This window comes from Hipposideros armiger, unplaced genomic scaffold, assembly GCF_001890085.2.
Source record: "Hipposideros armiger isolate ML-2016 unplaced genomic scaffold, ASM189008v1 scaffold_605, whole genome shotgun sequence".
Taxonomy (NCBI): domain Eukaryota; kingdom Metazoa; phylum Chordata; class Mammalia; order Chiroptera; family Hipposideridae; genus Hipposideros; species Hipposideros armiger.
The window spans coordinates 917373-934186 of NW_017731955.1; the positions used below are offsets into that span (position 1 = coordinate 917373).

General features: G+C 43.0%; 1 protein-coding gene and 1 pseudogene across 1 annotated transcript in view; both read left to right on the top strand.

Annotated features, from left to right (window-relative positions):
• Nucleotides 1-16814, top strand: part of LOC109371962 (putative selection and upkeep of intraepithelial T-cells protein 1 homolog) — a 141870-nt gene that overhangs the window by 78318 nt on the left and 46738 nt on the right. The window lies entirely within an intron of this gene.
• LOC109371961 (group XIIA secretory phospholipase A2-like) overlaps nt 9765-16814 on the top strand; it is a 32054-nt pseudogene continuing 25004 nt past the window's right edge.

A 16814-nucleotide genomic window follows, 5' to 3' on the forward strand; every position in this document is an offset into this window, starting at 1 on the left:
CACACACACACACACCACACACCATACCCACACTACACACACCACACACCACACACCACACACACACCACACACACCACACACACACACACACACCACACCATACCCACACTACACACACCACACACCACACACCATACCCACACCACACATACCACACACCACACACCACACACACACACCACACACACACACCACACACACCTTGAAGATAGTAAGCAGAAGGTGTAGGGGACGTCAGTTCTGTTGTGTGCACCAGTGGCAGGAAGTTAGTTTGGTTTGGAGTTGGGATGGCTGAGAAATCAGTCCTTGGCTGCAGTTCTGCTTCCTGCTCACCTCTGTGATGGTGTTTCTCAGCTCAGGCCCTGACTCCCTCTTTTAACCCCATATGTGCCAGTTTCTTCAGGCTCCTGTCTTGAACTCTCTTCTCTTCTCACTCCAGGTGGACTTTATGCAGGTATATCCATTTCCCTGTTTGGATAACCATCTATTATTTCATGGCTTCTAAATCTGCATCTCTAGAGGGAAGGGTTCCTATGGGTTCTAGAACATCACATCCAACTGCCTCCTGAACGTCTCTGACCAGAGAGCTCAAATGCCACTTGTCCCAAACAACTCATTTTCCTGCCACCTGGCTTTTCCTCCTTGAGCTGAGTTTACTGGTCTTCCAACCTTGGATTACGTTCACCAGTCAATCCTCCACACTGGATCCAGAAAACTCTTCTTAAACAAAGCCAACCAACCAACCAAACAAACAAAACTGCTCCATCACTTATAGCCCTTCAGTGCCTCCCCTCTGCCTATAGGGGAGGCGTCATGCTCCTGAAGGTTATCTCTGTAACCTATACTGAGTTATGTTCCCCAGAAAGTTGTGTTGAGATCCTAACCCCTGGTACCACAGATATGCGACCATATTTGAGAACAGGGTTGTTAAAAAGTAATTAGTTAATTAAGATGAGGTCATACTGGAGGAGGATTGGCCTTTAATCCAATATGGCTGGTGTCCTTATAAAAAGGGAAAATTTGAACATAGACACAGAGGATGGCCATGTGAAGACAGAGGCAGAGATTGCGTTATGCTGCTACCAGCCAATGAATGGCTGAGGCTGCTACCAGAAGCTAAAAAAGGCTAGGAAGGATCCTCTCCTAGAGGTTTTGGAAGGAGCATGGCACTGCCAACACCTTGATATTGGACTTCCAGCCTCCGGAATTCTGATACAACAAATTTCCATTGTCTTAGCCAACCAGTTTGTGGTACTTCCTTGTGGTAGCCCTAGCAAACTAATACTACCTGTCATGATCCAAATACCAACTATCTTTCCAGCCTCCCCCGCAGTCACGTGCCTCAGTTCCCCCTATGGTATCAGCTGTAAAACTGAATTGTTTACAGGTTTCTAAACACACCAGATACGTGCATACCTTCGCTCATGCTGGTTCCTCTGCACAAGGCCCTTCCATTCCCCATCCCCCACCTCTCCTCCTTGGCCTCTCCCCTCTGCTCCTGCAACACCTTGTAACTATTCCCCAGCTCTCTCATTTGGTCATGGACTCCTGGAGAGCAGGGACTCTTTTTCTTTCTTTGCTTTCTCCCCTGTGCCTTAGCACTGAATCTGACCTAGCGTAATGCTGCAAGAATTTATTTGAATTTGGTCACATGTTCTCCCACAGTTTATGATAGTGGTGGGTCATGGGATTCAAAACACCCCTTCCTCGCTCCTCACTGGGTTACCAAAGAGGGTGCTACCCTGATTCCACCCACCACTAAGAGCAAATCAACCACAGGGCATGGATTCTAGGAAACCTCTTCCAAACTGCCAAATGCTTCTCCCCCTCCCTGTTGCCCCAGCTGTCCAGCAGCCTGAGGGAGGGGGCACAGAGAAAGATTTTGCGTGTTCCTTTGAGCCCAACACCTAATCACTGTCCCTCTTCAAATGAAAAATGGGGAAAACACTAGCTAACTGTTGTTTAGTGACCCCAGCCCCCACCCCTTTAAAATAAACACTCTTTTCAATTAGGAAGATTTGTCACTGGGGACAGTAATTCTGTGTCCTACCAAAACAAACACAGTTGTAATTAGTTTTATCCAGGAAGAAAATTAACTCTGTTTATCTTAGTATAATTAATCATTGACCCTTTCTGTCCGGGCAGCTTGGGGGAGGGTGTGGGAGTTGGGGGGGTTATGATCTACAGCAAAGGGGCATTTCGGGACCCATCTATCTCTCCTCTTGGTTTCACAGCTGTCTGTGTGAATTATTTGAAACAATATTGCTGGCCAAGAGTTATGGAGCTGCCTCAGAGCTAGACTTGGAGAAACACTAAATAAGGCTATGATTTTATGGTTTCAGTCTGCCGAAACTTTTAGATGAGTACATATCAGATGGGCATTAAGACACGCTGCGGATCAGGGGATTTGCTTGGCTTCTGTTGCGCCTTTCACCGTGACCTCCGCAAGTCCTGGGGATGGGAAAGGAGCTGCAACAAAAGAGCTGGTTCTTGATTATGGAGGAGACGGTGTTGCTGCAATGAAAAGGCACAAGCTTTGGTGTTAGATAGATTTCAGTTCTAGTCCTGACCGACATCCTCTGCATGACCTTGGGCAAGATACTTTACCTTTCCAAATCACAGCCATCTCCTAAATTTAAAAAAAAGAAAGAAAAAAAGAGGGCATGGGGATCAAGGTTAGTATTCCATACCCTTGGGGATTTTATGAAGATTAGAAGTGAAGTGTGCCGAGTCCCTAGCACAGTGCTTGGTACCAAGTAGCTGTTCAATAAACCCTGGTAGGTTTTGTTATTCTTGCATGGACTGAGGCTCCAAGGGTGGAAGAACACACTGAAGGTCTTCTCTCTTTATTTTAATAGTTCCTACAACTCACAGAGACCCTACTGTGTGCCAGGCTCTGCATTAAGCCCTGGCAATAGAAAGAGGGTTTAATCATGACACCTGTCCTTGTGGAGCTCACTGGGGAGAGAGAGACATACCTAGACATTCTCAATCTGTTACAGCACATGCTAAGCCAGAGACATGGGAGTGAGATCCCGGTGGTTGAGGTGCAAGCAGAGATGGAAAGGAACCTGATTTCCATGCTCTGGACCATTCAGTCGATGTATAATATCTCCGTTATTCCTCATGATAACTCTAAAAATAGGCATGAGGGAGGGGGACCCAGGGACAGGGTAATTGAGGCTCACAGATGTTAAGTCATTAGACCCAAACTGCACAGCGAAGAAGTGGTGCAGCTGGGATATGAACCGGGTTTGTCTGCCACAGAAGCCTGTGCTTTGTCAGTTTCACCTCGGAGGTCCTGGCTGAGTTTTAATGGCTGGTGTCCTGCCTCAAGACCCCAAGTCAGGGGCATTAAAGTGGTGTGCTCCCCAGAGCTGGTGTCAGGAGTCCCCACATTTAAAATTGCAGCTTCTTGGGCTTCACCTCAGCCTCTTCCAAATCAAAATCTCTGGCAAGAAGATTATCTTATACAACTATCTGGGGTGATTCTTATGTTCTCACTATCAGAGTCATAAAAATCTACCTTTTGCTTATACTGTTATGATTGCTACTCCCAGACAAGTGCTTGAGGTAGGGAAGCTTATCTTCTAGGTAAGGGGACAAGAGAACTGTGAAAACAAGGAGCCCCCTGTCCTGAGATGAGAGAGACAGAGAGTGAAAAGTGAGACAGGCCAGGACCCCTTGAGAGCAGCCTAATGAGCTCACACTGGGATGAGGGTCTCCTGCGGCCGCCCATGACAGAGAGATGGATGGATACCTGCTTTGAGCACTAGGCCTCTCTTTTTACACAGGCCAGTAAGAGTGGGCCTCCCGAGCAGTTAAAGCCAGAGAGAGAGAGAGCTTCAGGCTAGGAGGCAGCAGCTTCTGCCCACTGCGGATGGGAGCAAGGCAGCCTTTATTGATGTACATATTGCTGGCAGGACGTGGGGCGTTGACCTCCTTAGCCTAGTGGGCATGCAGAACAGAGACGAGCTCATTGTGGGTGCTGCAAAGGACTCCTGGGAAGAAACAACTGAAGATCCTGAGGCTGGTTTTTCTAGACCACAGTGATGCCTGACTCTGCAAGGGTGAGCACCCAGTAGCAAGGGACCCCACACATGCTGACAAGTAGCACAGGCTTACCAGGCAGACAGTTGTATGCTGTGTCCCACTCAGCCAGAGACAAGCTGTGCAAACTTGGAAAACTTCCTTCCCTCCCCAGTGTCTCAATTTCCTCATCTGTATGATGAAAATAACAATATCTGCCTTGCTCAACTTTTGTGAAGATTAAATGACCACACTATACACATTATTTCATTTACTCTACTCAACAACCTTTAAAATAGGGGTACAGTTATTCTCAAATTTACAGTGAGAATTAGGGAGTTCAAGTGACTTGCCCAAAGTTACATAGGTATTTTTTTTTTTTTTAGTAACAAAGCCAAGATTTAAACCCAGTTCTGTCTGATCCTAGAAACTTTCTTTTACCATGTTAATAATGCCTCTTTTCTAGGAATGAATGAATGAATGAATGAATGGACTTCCCTTACATATTTATCCAGCCTCTGACAACCCTGATTGCCTCCTGTTGAAGCTAGGTGTAGCTCCCTCCTGTGACTTCCCACCTATGCACACGGACTTCCGGCCTGGCTGGTGTGTGCTGCTTTCATCACAGAGGACCTCTAACTGCTGACAGTGCTGGAGGCACTGTGTGAAACAGTGATTTCAGGCACAGGCTCTGGAGTCAGGCAAACTTGGGTTACAATATTGTTCAGGAAACCCTTGGACTGAAGAACTTCCAGTGAGGCAGATACTGTCTGATGACGGGGTTCCCCAGGATCCTAGGATTCAGGGGAGCACACAGGTAGGCCAAGAAAGAGTTTGAAACCTTTCAAAGAACTGCCTTATACCCTCAGCAAGAGGCTGCAGCCAAGAGATAAGGAGTTACATCACTGGAGCCCAACACGGAGTCTGAGCTTTGTGGAAAAGGAAGGGAGGAAGAGCTCACAGAAACATTTTTATAATTTAAAGTCTTCAAGCTAGAACTTTATATGTAGGATTTAATCAGCAGGATATCCAGACAGGACTCATTTCTGTCATTGCTGCTCTAAGTAACTGCTTGGACGGGCTCCCCGGTGGCTGTCTTCAGCCCAGCAAACATTTATTGAGAATGTACTGGGTGCCAGGGCCTTTGTTGGGGATACAGGGATGAAACTGGGACAATCCCATGCCTAAGGAGATTTTCAGCTCTCTGCAGCTGGATGGTAAGGCAGTGTGTGTGTGTGTGTGTGTGTGTGTGTGTGTGTGTGTGTGTGTGTGTGTATTGGGAGGGAAGAAGAAAAAAAAGGAAGGACTGATGCATCTACATAAAAGGTGTGTTCTCATTTACAGCCCTGGGAGGAATCAGTCACTCGACCTACATGAACCAGTCACTGCCGACTGGGCAGGACCAACTCTGCTTGTACTGGGCTAAGTGTAGGAAGATGACTTCTCATTTGGGAGCTGGTTTGTATTTGCCCAGAAAAGAATCTAAGAGTTAGAATTGTTCAATAAGAGATTTTTAAGGTCAAGAGAGCTGAGCTCTGTGGGCATCGGTTAACAGACACCAATCCGTGTGTTGGAAGAAGGATGGAGGAGGGACAGGGACAGGGGACAGGGCCGAAGGAGCTGGTGGAATAGGTCTGGCTTCGTGTCCAAGTCCCCAGCTATAAACATCTAGTCTTAGGGAGCTCAGTGTTTTGCACCACTTGTGGGAGAACAATTTGAGAGCTGGGGGCAGTCCCAGGTGAGCAGGAGGAGGCAGGCTGACCCGCTGCTCCCAGGTGTATGCAGTCTTGACCAGGAGTGACATGTGAGAGTCCCCTTTCCCTCAACCCTGATCAGAACACACTCAACCAGTCAACTTCAGGTGTGAGAACCACACATTGGGGGAGGTTTTACACCAGGATGGGGAGAGATTCGTTGGTTAAAGTCTGAAGGAGAGAAAACTCTGGGGGCTTTATCGCTGTATCCAAATCTCTGAAGGGCCCAAGGCAGAAGCATTAGTGGAGAGCCAAACTTTAGCTTAAAACAGGGACAGCCAACCTATCGACGGGCTGCCTATGTGGCAGTGAGTTCCAAACCCGGAAGTGTTCCACGAAGTCTGGAGGCCAAGGGCTGATCCGTAATGGGGCTGGGCAGTCAGGGAGGAGTGGGGCGGGCAGAGCTGTGATGCTGAGACCCCACGAATGAGGAACTCTCTGGTGGAAGCATTGGTGACAAACAGGGCCATCCGAGGCGTTGTTCACCCCATAATTGGAGAATGTAAAGTTTACAGTGTCGAGTTTATAGGATAATCCTTCAGAGAAGGCTACAAAGTGAATATCTACCCACAGTAGATTTGTGGATACTCTGTGGCTCGGGCTTTCCCCTTTTTTAGTCTTTTCAGGAAAAAGAGAAAAAGACTAGGATGGTGTCTTTGTCCACTGGGGCTCCTGGAACAAAAAAACAGAGTAGGTAGCGCATAAACAACAGAAATGTATTTCTCACAGTTCTGGAAAGTAGAAGTCCAAGAGCAAGGCGCTAGCACGCTCAGTGCCCAGTGAGGACCTGCTTCCTGGTTCAGAGATGGCTGTCTTCTTGCTGTGTCCTCGCCTCCAGAAAGGGGAAGGGAGCTCTCTGGGCCTCTTGTAAGAGCTTGAGTCTCATCCTGAGGGCTCTCCCCTCATGACCGCATCACCTCCCAAAGGCCGAACTTCCTAACACCATCATATTTGAGGTTAGGATCTCAACATACGAATTTGGGGGGACACAAACATTCAGTCTGCAGCAGATGAGAATGAAAGAAAGAGAGAGAAAAGGCAGGGGAGGGAATATCCGAAGATGATGTTCACTCTTTTTTGGGCACTTACTATATTCCAGGCACATTCACACACGGTCACATTTAATTCTCACACAACCTTCTGTGAATTGTTTACAGGTGGTGAGGGTCTTCAGGTGCACCAAGTAAGGCCCAGAGACACCTGGCTGTGAAGCCTGCTCTATTCTGGGTGGCCCGTTGCTTTCCTCAGGGCGGGTGGCACAGTGCTTCAGTCTGCAAGGCTGTCAGAGGCTGGTTCTTGAAGCTCTCATCCCTTCCCTGGACGGCCTGTCTCCTGCGATCCGTTTGCCCTCTGCTTGATTTGTCCAGCCTGGGGGCCTATACAAACAAGAGTGGGAGCCCTTGGCTCCCTCTTGTGGTTGAATTAGTCAGGAGCTGTAGCTTGCAGAAAGGCACCGCCTTTCAGGAACGCTAGGAAAATCACTGCAATGGAAAAGGTTTGACCACCCAGGAGGTAGGAGCATATTCCAGGAATGGAGTGCTCTGGCACACAGTAGGTGCGCCATACATATCCAAGGCATCATTGAATGAAACAGAGACGTGGAGGCAGAGATGGGTCATGGGTATTTTACCTCTTGGGTAAACGTTTCTGTACAGATTTTTGTATGAACATAGTTTTTATTTTTCTTGGGTAAATAGCTAGGGAAGCAAAGCAAAGAGTTGCTAAGGCAGGGCAGCCAGCTGGGAAGTGTGCCAACTGGGGCAGAGCCCAAGGCTCAAGTCGCAGCTCTCCCAGCCACCCCTGGGAGTCCCGTACAAGCTACCCTCCGTGGCAGGGCCTCAGCCTTGCCTGCATGATCAGGAGGCTGATTTATATCAGCAGCATTCATCCACGGCTGCACTTATTAATCACTTGGGAAGTTTTAAAATATCCTGATAACTGGGCCCTATCCCTAGAGATCCTGACTTAATTGGTCTGAGGTGGAGCCTGTGTATTGCTATTTTTTAAAACCCCCCAGGTGATTACAGCATGCTGCCAAGACTGAGAAAGTCATGGGTTATTTTCTGGGTCCCTCAAGTTCCCATTGCCTGTGATTCTGAGATTGTTTTTGAGGAATTTAACTCAATTTAATTTGTAAATGATGATATTGCACCGTTAGGACAACGGGCGGATATTTGTCACCAATCAACCTAAAGATAAATCTGACTGTTTGTATTTAGAAGGTAATCCCAACCATAGGCCACGGGAATATGATTTATTTCCCATGCCTCTAATGTAATTAAGTGTGCATTATAAAGAAAGCTGCACTATCGAGATGCAAATTAGTAATGGCAGTGTACCTTCCCATTGCCATTTTGTTGAGGTTACCACTGTGTGGTTCCAAGTGCTTAAAAGTGCATTATTCGTGTAGCAAACACAGGAAGTCCACTGGGAGAGAAAATGCAACACACTCAAGAGATGATTCAAGGCCTCTGGACTTTGTCACATCCACAAGAACTATTACTTCATTCCCTCCCCTGTTTGTTCTGCCTCTATTCTGCACTGAACTGTGCAAGAAACATAACACTAGTGGGGGAAAAGGAAAAACCATCTGCAACTTGGGCAGTCCTCTTTAGATACGCCACTTAGAGCAAGTTGTTCTTATTAGAAACGTTCAAAGGGCAAACATTATTTTGAGGCATTTCTCTAATGTCTCCCTGCTAGGGAAAACCATGCACCAAAAGGGAGAAATATGTGAAGAATATTTTAGAATTCTGAGCTGTGTCTGTGTCTGGAAGCCTGGCCTGGCCCCCCTGCTTTGCAGTCTCTCCCCCTAACCTAAGCGGGCTCTGGCCTAGCCACTGAGCGAGCATTCAGAGAGAGGTTGCTAACGGGCCCCAGCTGAGGCTGCTGCCAGATGACACGGCTCTGGCTTGGATTAGCAAGAAACCATGTGGAACAATATCAGTATTAAGAACCACTATTGATTGAGTGCTACCATATTCCAGATGCAATGCTTGAATAACCCCCTTTACCAGTACCAGTCTGAGGCACAAAAACAAAGTTACAAGGCTTTTACTTCCCGTTTAATTATTCGAGGCCTACTTGGCTGTAATGTCTACCTTCCTTGACTTTTCCAAGAACATCGTATAGTAAAAGGGTTTGGTGATGCTCCTAAGAGCACACAACCTATCAAAGAGATTTTAATCTTGTTGATTGTCAGAAGGGAAGAGATTGGCTTTAATCCCTTTTCTTCTTAGAGATTCCTCAACCCTGTGCAAATTTAGTCCCTTCTCCTAAGTAGCCAGATTTTGGAAGGGTTGCAAAGGACAGTCTTTGTAAGCCTCAAAGAATCCTGTTACATCTATTCCACACCTCAGTGTATACTTTGTGATCTTTTGTTTGTACTAACTAAGTGGTGCAACTAAAGCGTTCAGAGAAAAAGCCAAGATCCACTCTAAGATGATAAAACATACAATGTTTGTCAGACAGAAGCCACTGGCAGCTTCTCTTGATGAAAAAAATCTTAAGTTGTGTCTCACTTGGCAGCCTATCATTCGTGTGTGCATAATTTAATTATCACAAAAATTCTGCAAGGTAGACAACTTAATCTTATAAGTTAGAATGCTTATTATTGTCAGGCTGATAGTAAAAGCTAATATTTTCTTAGTGCCTTCTGGGTTTCAGGAATTATGCTAGGTCATATATAAATAATCAATACTCTTGCTGATCCTTACCAGAAGACCATAAGGCAGGTATTCTCGTTCTGTTCGACAAACTAGGAAATCAAATCTCAGAGAAGTAATTAGCCTGAGGTTCAAGAGTTTGTACAGTCCATAAGTGACAGAGCTAGGATTCAAAAGTTCATCTCGCTGACTCCCAGACCCGTGATTTGCACTGCATAGTGACTTGCCTGCAAATATTCAGTTGTCCTGGAGATGGTGGGATGTACTTTTCCAAAGGATCCTGTTCTAACTAGGGCAGGGAACACATTTCAGAGATGTCGTACAAGGTACTCCCCCTGAGGGCAGGAGGGTGCTGCACAGTGTTTCTTCCAGGCCAGGGACTGACTTGTCAGGAATCAGCAGATAGTCCCATTACCAACCACAAAGAATATGTTAAAAAAATCTTTGTTGACTAAGTGCTGACTGCCTACCCTGAGAATGAAAAATATATCTTCTCTATATGCTGTGCAAGTTAGTAGCTATCATTGTATCTTGTATATAGAAGCTCAATAAAATACATTTATTGAATTTTAAAAAAATTGTTGAAGATAAGTGCTCTGACTTGGGACTGATTAAATGATAAAGAAAATATACCAGGGACTGTCAGGGAAGGGGAGGTTACTATGGTCTGCAGTGGTCCTGGAAGGTGGATGCAGATTTTGACCCAAGATGTGAAAAAACTTGCTACTGCTTTCGTTGACAGTAGTAATGACGTCCATCATCTGTGATGATTAGGGGCCTCTGGGAACAAATTTCTGTGACCTGCTTTGCATGCATGAGCATCCTTTAAAAAGACTGCAGTACTAGTGTTACCTCTAGGTGGCACTCATGTATTTTTATAATTTTTATGGTTTAGCTTTCAAAGGCGCTCAGCCAGTGGTTCTGTCCAACACCATCCAGCTTCTCTTCATTGTGTTTGTGTAAGTAGGGATGTCCACATATGGTTAATAAAATATCAGAGGACAAATATGTTTTTATCTTATTTATTATCAATTCAGTCATGCATACCTCCTCTTAGCTTGAAAAGGATTTGAGGCTAAAGAGTCTGGCATCCTGTATTACACACATTTGAGGCAGATGACACAGATGCCCTTGAGACAGTCCCAATGCCAGAGCAACTCCCATCCTCTCTGGGTTCTCCCTGAGGATCAGGTCTTGGGCTATGAGTCTGTGAAGAGACAAGATCCTGGCAGAGCCCTGCCGAGGGGTGAAATACCTGTTTTGTCTCAAGTGACAAGCAGAGGAAATTTGTCTTCAATTCCATGTTTATTACTTTTTGTTATCTCTTACCTATTCTAATCTTCTGAAAAACAGATGGGTGACAGGATGAAGGTGTGCAGGGTCACAAATCATAAGCATTGTGGTTGGAAAGATCATGAGAAACAGTGAGGCTGTAAAGTACCAAAGAGAAGTAACAAACTAGGAATATAGGAACTGGAGGTGAAGTAAGCATTGAAGAAACAGAGAGCCTATCATCCTCGATTCTATCGCCATGGAGAAGAGCAAGTGGAGTTGAATCTTGGATGAGAAGTTCTGGGAATGGGGCGGAGCCTGGGCTAATGAATTTTGAGCTGGAGCTGAAACATCTCTCATTCTCCCCACCCTGCCCAGTGTCTCATGAATGTACCTTTCTTCAATAAATACCTGAGCATCTTTCATATTATAAGAATTGGTAGGTTATGCTGAAGTTTGGTGGGTTTTTATTTTCTTAGAATTTTCTATAAAATTGTGGAACCATGTTTATAACTGCATTAAATGAGCGTTTGTATAATTTGAATTTAGAATGATTTGATTTTAAAGCACTAAAATACTTTTGAATGCTAGCTCTAGAAATTGTGAAAAATAAAATGTTACAGAAACTGAAAAAAAACACACAAAAAGAATTGGTAGAGGCACTGAGGGTATAGCTATGAAGAAGACAAACAAAATTCCTGCCCATGAGCTTACATTTTAGTAGGGGAAATAAATAGAGAAATAAGAGTTGAGCACAGGGCCCATGCCACTGACTAGGGAGCACTGGGGGACATCGTGGGGGCACACTCCCTCGTGCTGCTCCGGGGACCAGATGGGGCTCACTGGACTCTGGTAGAGGCTAGCATTCGCTCTCTTCCCTCCTGGTCCTGACCGCTATGCTCTGGTGCCAGGAACAGGTCCAGCCCACTGACTAGAGGGCCACCCTGAAGACCACCCAGAACGGTGTTCACAAGATCAACAGGTACCTGAACACGGCCTTGGTCCTCCTGGGAGGCGAGGATGAGCTCTGCCAGTGTAACTGCAGTGACTGATCTAAGCCTTTCCCACATTATGGTTATAAACCCTCTCCCCCGAATGGATGGATTTGGCTCTCCACTATGTGGTGTTCATCTTGACATTGGCATCCCTTCCCTGACATAGTGCTGCAACCACCACGACAGGAGCTTTGAGACCTGTGGTAAAAGCAAGAACGACTGCTGAGGAGTTCCAGTATTACCTCCCCAAGATCTGCCGAGAGGTGCAGAAAACAGTAGGACTAGTTCAAGCATGTGAGACAGCGGTGGAGCTCTTGTTTGACAGTTATACGTTTAGGCTGTAAACCATGCCTGGATAGCCAACGAGCCACCGGTAGGTGTCGCTGCGAAATAAAAAACTGATCTTTAAAGAAGATGCTGACGGGTGGTGACAGCACGAGGATGCAAGAACATACCCTTTGGCAAAGAACTAATGTTTTCACAGCATAAAGCAGCCTTATTTTTGTTAAAGAGTTATTTTAAGACCTTATTTTGACATTAAAACTTGAAACTAAAGAAAAAGCAGGGGAGTTTACGTTCCTGGATGTTGCTGCCTTAGTGAGCCAGATTGTCGTGACAATCTAGGAGGTTCAACGTTTGAGAAACAGGAGTTCCAGAAAGAGATGAGGAAAACTCAAGGGGAGAAAATTATTCAAAAATGAAAAGAATTTAAAAGAAAAAAAAAGAATAAAGAATTTATCAGAGTAAAATGGATAAATGAATCTTGAAATTGAGATAATCAAGTAAGATAAATAAAAATAAGAACAAGATAAGGCAAATCATTATAGGGTTGCATACCATTAGAATTAGGACAAGTTGGATCAAATGAAAATTCTAAAATTTTCAGAGATAGACTCTCACAAAAGAAAAATATTAGATAAGCAGATGAGCATCAGATTTCTTATTGGAAACAGTATACATATTCTTTTTCAGTATTCACAAAAAATTTGTCAGTGGGCCATGAAGCAGGTCTCAACAAACTACAAAAGATTGAAATCATATAAGGTATATTTTCTCACCACAGAAGAATTAAGCTAGAAATGAATATCAAACAGAAAACTAGAAAATAGTATATGGAAAATTACAAAATATGCATCTACTCGTAGCTGTACCATTTTGCATTCGCACTAGCAATGAGTGAGATTTCTTTTTGTTCCGCACCCTCACCAGTAGGTGATATTGTCAGTTTTGGGACTTTTACCCATTCTAATAGCTGTGTAATGGTATCCCATTGTTGTTTTAATTTGTAATTCCTTAATGACACTAGAATCTTTTTACATGCTTATTTGCCACCTTTATATCTTCTTTGATGAAATGTCCAGATCTTTTGCCTATTTTTAAATTGGGTGCTTGTTTTCTATTTTGAGTTTCATATTTGGATACAAACCTTTTAATGGATAGTTGTTTTTTCAAATATTTTTTCCCACTCTCTGATTTGTCATTCTTTTAACAGTGTATTGCATAGAAGTTTTAAATTTTAATAAATCTCAATTTATCAACATTTCTTTCATGGAATATGCTTTTGACATTGTATCTAAAAATTCATTGCTAAACTTAAAATCACATAGATTTTTCTCTTATTTTGTTTGTCTAGAAATTTTATAATATTGCATCTTATATTCTTATATTTAGGTCTATGATCCATTCTGAGTTGATTGTGTGACTAGTAAAAGGTCTGTGTATAGGTGTTTTTGTTTCTCTCGCTCCTTTTTTTTTGGTACCTGGACATCCAATTGTTTCAAAAAAGATAATCCTTTTTCCATTGAATTGCTTTTACTTCCTTGTCAATGATCAGTTGACTATATTTGTATGAATCTATTTCTGGGCCTTTATTTTTTTTCAGTTGATGTGTTAATCTCTATGAATCAATTCTTTCACTACTACCATGTTGTCTTAATTACTGTAGCTTTATGGTAAATCTTGAAGTCAGGTAGTGCCAGTCCTCGATTCTGTTGTTTGATATTGTGTTGGCAATTCTAAATCGTTCGTTTTGCTATATAAACTTGAGTCCACAAAATAGCTGGCTGAGATTTTGATTGGGATTGTAATTAATCTGTAGATTAAATAGAGGAAGAATTGAAATCTTAACATTATTGAGTCTTTCTATCCATAAACATGAAATACCTTTCAATTTATTTAGACCTGTGTTTGCTTTCATCAGTTTTGTAGTTTTCTTTTTGCATATATATCTTACAAATATTTTGTGAGGCTTATATCTAAATATTTATTTTTTTGAAATATTTTAAATGGTGTTGTGTTTTTAATTTCAAATTCCATTTAAACGTTGCTGGTCTGTAGGAAAACAATTGACTTTTGTATATTAACCTTGTATCCTGCAATCTTGCAATGATCATTTTTTAGTTTCATGAGTTTTTGGTCGTTTATTTGGGATTTGTACATAGACATTGATGTAATCTGCAAACAAAGACAGCTTTATTTTTTCTTTCCCAATATGTACACATTTCCTCCCCCCCCATTTTTTAGTCTTATTGAATTAGCTATTATCCCAGTATCATATTGAATAGAGTAGTAAGAGGGACCTCCTGCCTTGTTCCTGATATTGAGAGAAAGCATCCAGTTTTTCACTATTCAGTGTGATGTTATTTGTAAGTTTTTTATAGACATTATTTTACAAGTTGATAAACTTCCCCTCTCTATTAGTTTCCGTAACAAAATACCACAAACCATGTGGTTTAGAACAACAGAAATTTATTCTCTTACACATCTAGAGCATAGAAATCCAAAATAACAACAACAGCAGGATGATACTTTCTCTGAAGGCATGAGTTTATTTTATTAACCTATCTATTTCTGTGCATATTTGTAAGTTTACATAAAAGTTATACATTTAAAAAGAAAAAGAACAAATGGAATGAATAAAAACTATTAAGATGGTAGATTTAAACTCCATCCTATCACTAATCATATTCAATGTGCGTGGTCTATGCACCTCAATTAAAAGGTAGAGATTGTCAGACACAGGAAAGCAATTATACACTGCCGACAAGAAACCCACTTTAAATAAAAGGGCACAATTAGGTCAAAGTAATAGGGCGGGGAAAGATATGATGCTATTTTTTTTTTTTTTAGCTGAGCCATCCTGCTACCTATTGGCAGCTTAGCGGCTGCTCAGCTCGGGCTGGCCTCGAACCGCTGTTGCTCAGAGCTCAAACTCTTGAGCGAGCTCTTAACCAACTGAGCCATTCGGCCGGCCCAATATGATGCTATTTTTAATCAAAGGAAAGCTAGAGTGGCTATTTTAATATCAGGCAAAATAGATTTCAGAACAAAGAATATTACATGGAATAGAGGAAGTAATTTCATGATTGTAAAAGGAGCATTTAACTAGGAGACAAAAGAATTAAAAAATTTTAAGTACGTAACAGTTTTAAAATACATGAAGCAAGTACTAATAGAACTAAAAGGAGAAATAGGCAAATTTATATATTTATTTGGAGGTTTCAAAACTCCCTCTCTTGATAATTGGAAAGTAGTCAGAAAATCAGTAGAAGGCTTCAACAACAATATAAATCAACCTGAACTGACTCGCTTTTATAGAAAACTCCACCCAGCAACAGTAGTAGCTATGTGGATGAGCTCCAGCTGTGTCTGCAGATCACAATCTTTTCACCAGCAGCCACTTGTGAGAAACTCCAGCCTGCTCATGCCCTCTAGCAACGGCAGCCACTTCTACAGAACAGTACTGGTCCATCCATCTTCCTGAAACACTGGGAAACTTCTTCAGAGCTTCTCAGACTTCCCACATTCTCATCAGAACTGGGCCACTTTCATAGACCAGAATTGGCCAACCTCCTCTGTCAAGTTTATGTGCCAATGACAGAATGCATGCACCTGTACAATAGTAGCCATGCCCTCTTCAAAGAGATGTAAATGTTCACCTTGGTGCAGACACGTTCTTACTCTTTAGCATCTTTAATTTACATTCTTCCTTAGCCTCGAGCCTAGGTGATGCTCTTTTGTACCTACTACTTCTGAATACCACAGCATTTATTGAGAAATTAGCCACATTCTACCATTCTTTTATTATAGGCAACAATAATTTATGTTAAAATTTCCCTATTTGAACATCTGGAGTGGTTTCAGCCTCCTGACTTGGCCCTGATTGATATATGTGTAAGGGGATGGCAATACACTCAACTAAAAGACTACAATCCACAGCAGCCCTTGCAGAAAAGGAGTGTGAAATGAGATATTGGGTGGGCCTAGAGAGAAGCTTTTTAAAGAGGCCTGGCTGTCAAGTACCATTTAACCTTTCCCTTATTCCTCACTGTTTTTTGCTTGGAAAGAGAACATAGTGGCTTGAGCTCTAGAAGTCATCAAGGATCATGAGGTGACCTTGAGAATGAAAGTCAAATGATTCAGGATGACAAAGCAAAAAGAATACTTCATTCCTGGTGATTTAATGGAGTCATCATACTACACCTGAACTGTGTGTCTCTCAATTTCATGTCACATAAGGGGAAAAAAAGCCCTATATTAGAGAAATACTTGGATTATGAGACTATATTATGGGAGACTATTAGACTGTTTCTAAAAGTTTACCATTATAAATACTATAGTTAATATCTCCCAACATAACTGTCCTCAAACCTGATACATATTATAAGGAAATTAGGGGATATGGAGCATACATATTTTAAGGTTTTGATGTATATTATTCTGTGAATTGTTGATTTATTTATTTTTTGTTTATTTATTTATTTTTAAAAGATTTTGTTGGGGAATTGGAGGGGAACCGCGTTGGGGGATCGGGGAAGGGGAACAGACAAGTTGCTGTCCTTTTGTTCTTCAGCCTGGTTGTGGAGGATGTTGCTTCACTGGCCCATGTTGGTATTATCATTGCACTCTTCTGGGCTGAGGCAGTTGCTCGCCGGCCATTGGACAGCAGCTCACGATAGCGCACGCCAGCTGCCAGCCAGCCCCACTGAAGCCTACGCTGTCGCCGGTGACTCACGGCAGCCCAGCTCCAGGTCGAGCTGTTGTTCACCATCTTAGCTGTAGAGGGCGCAGCGTCACTGGCCCTCATATGTGGGATCC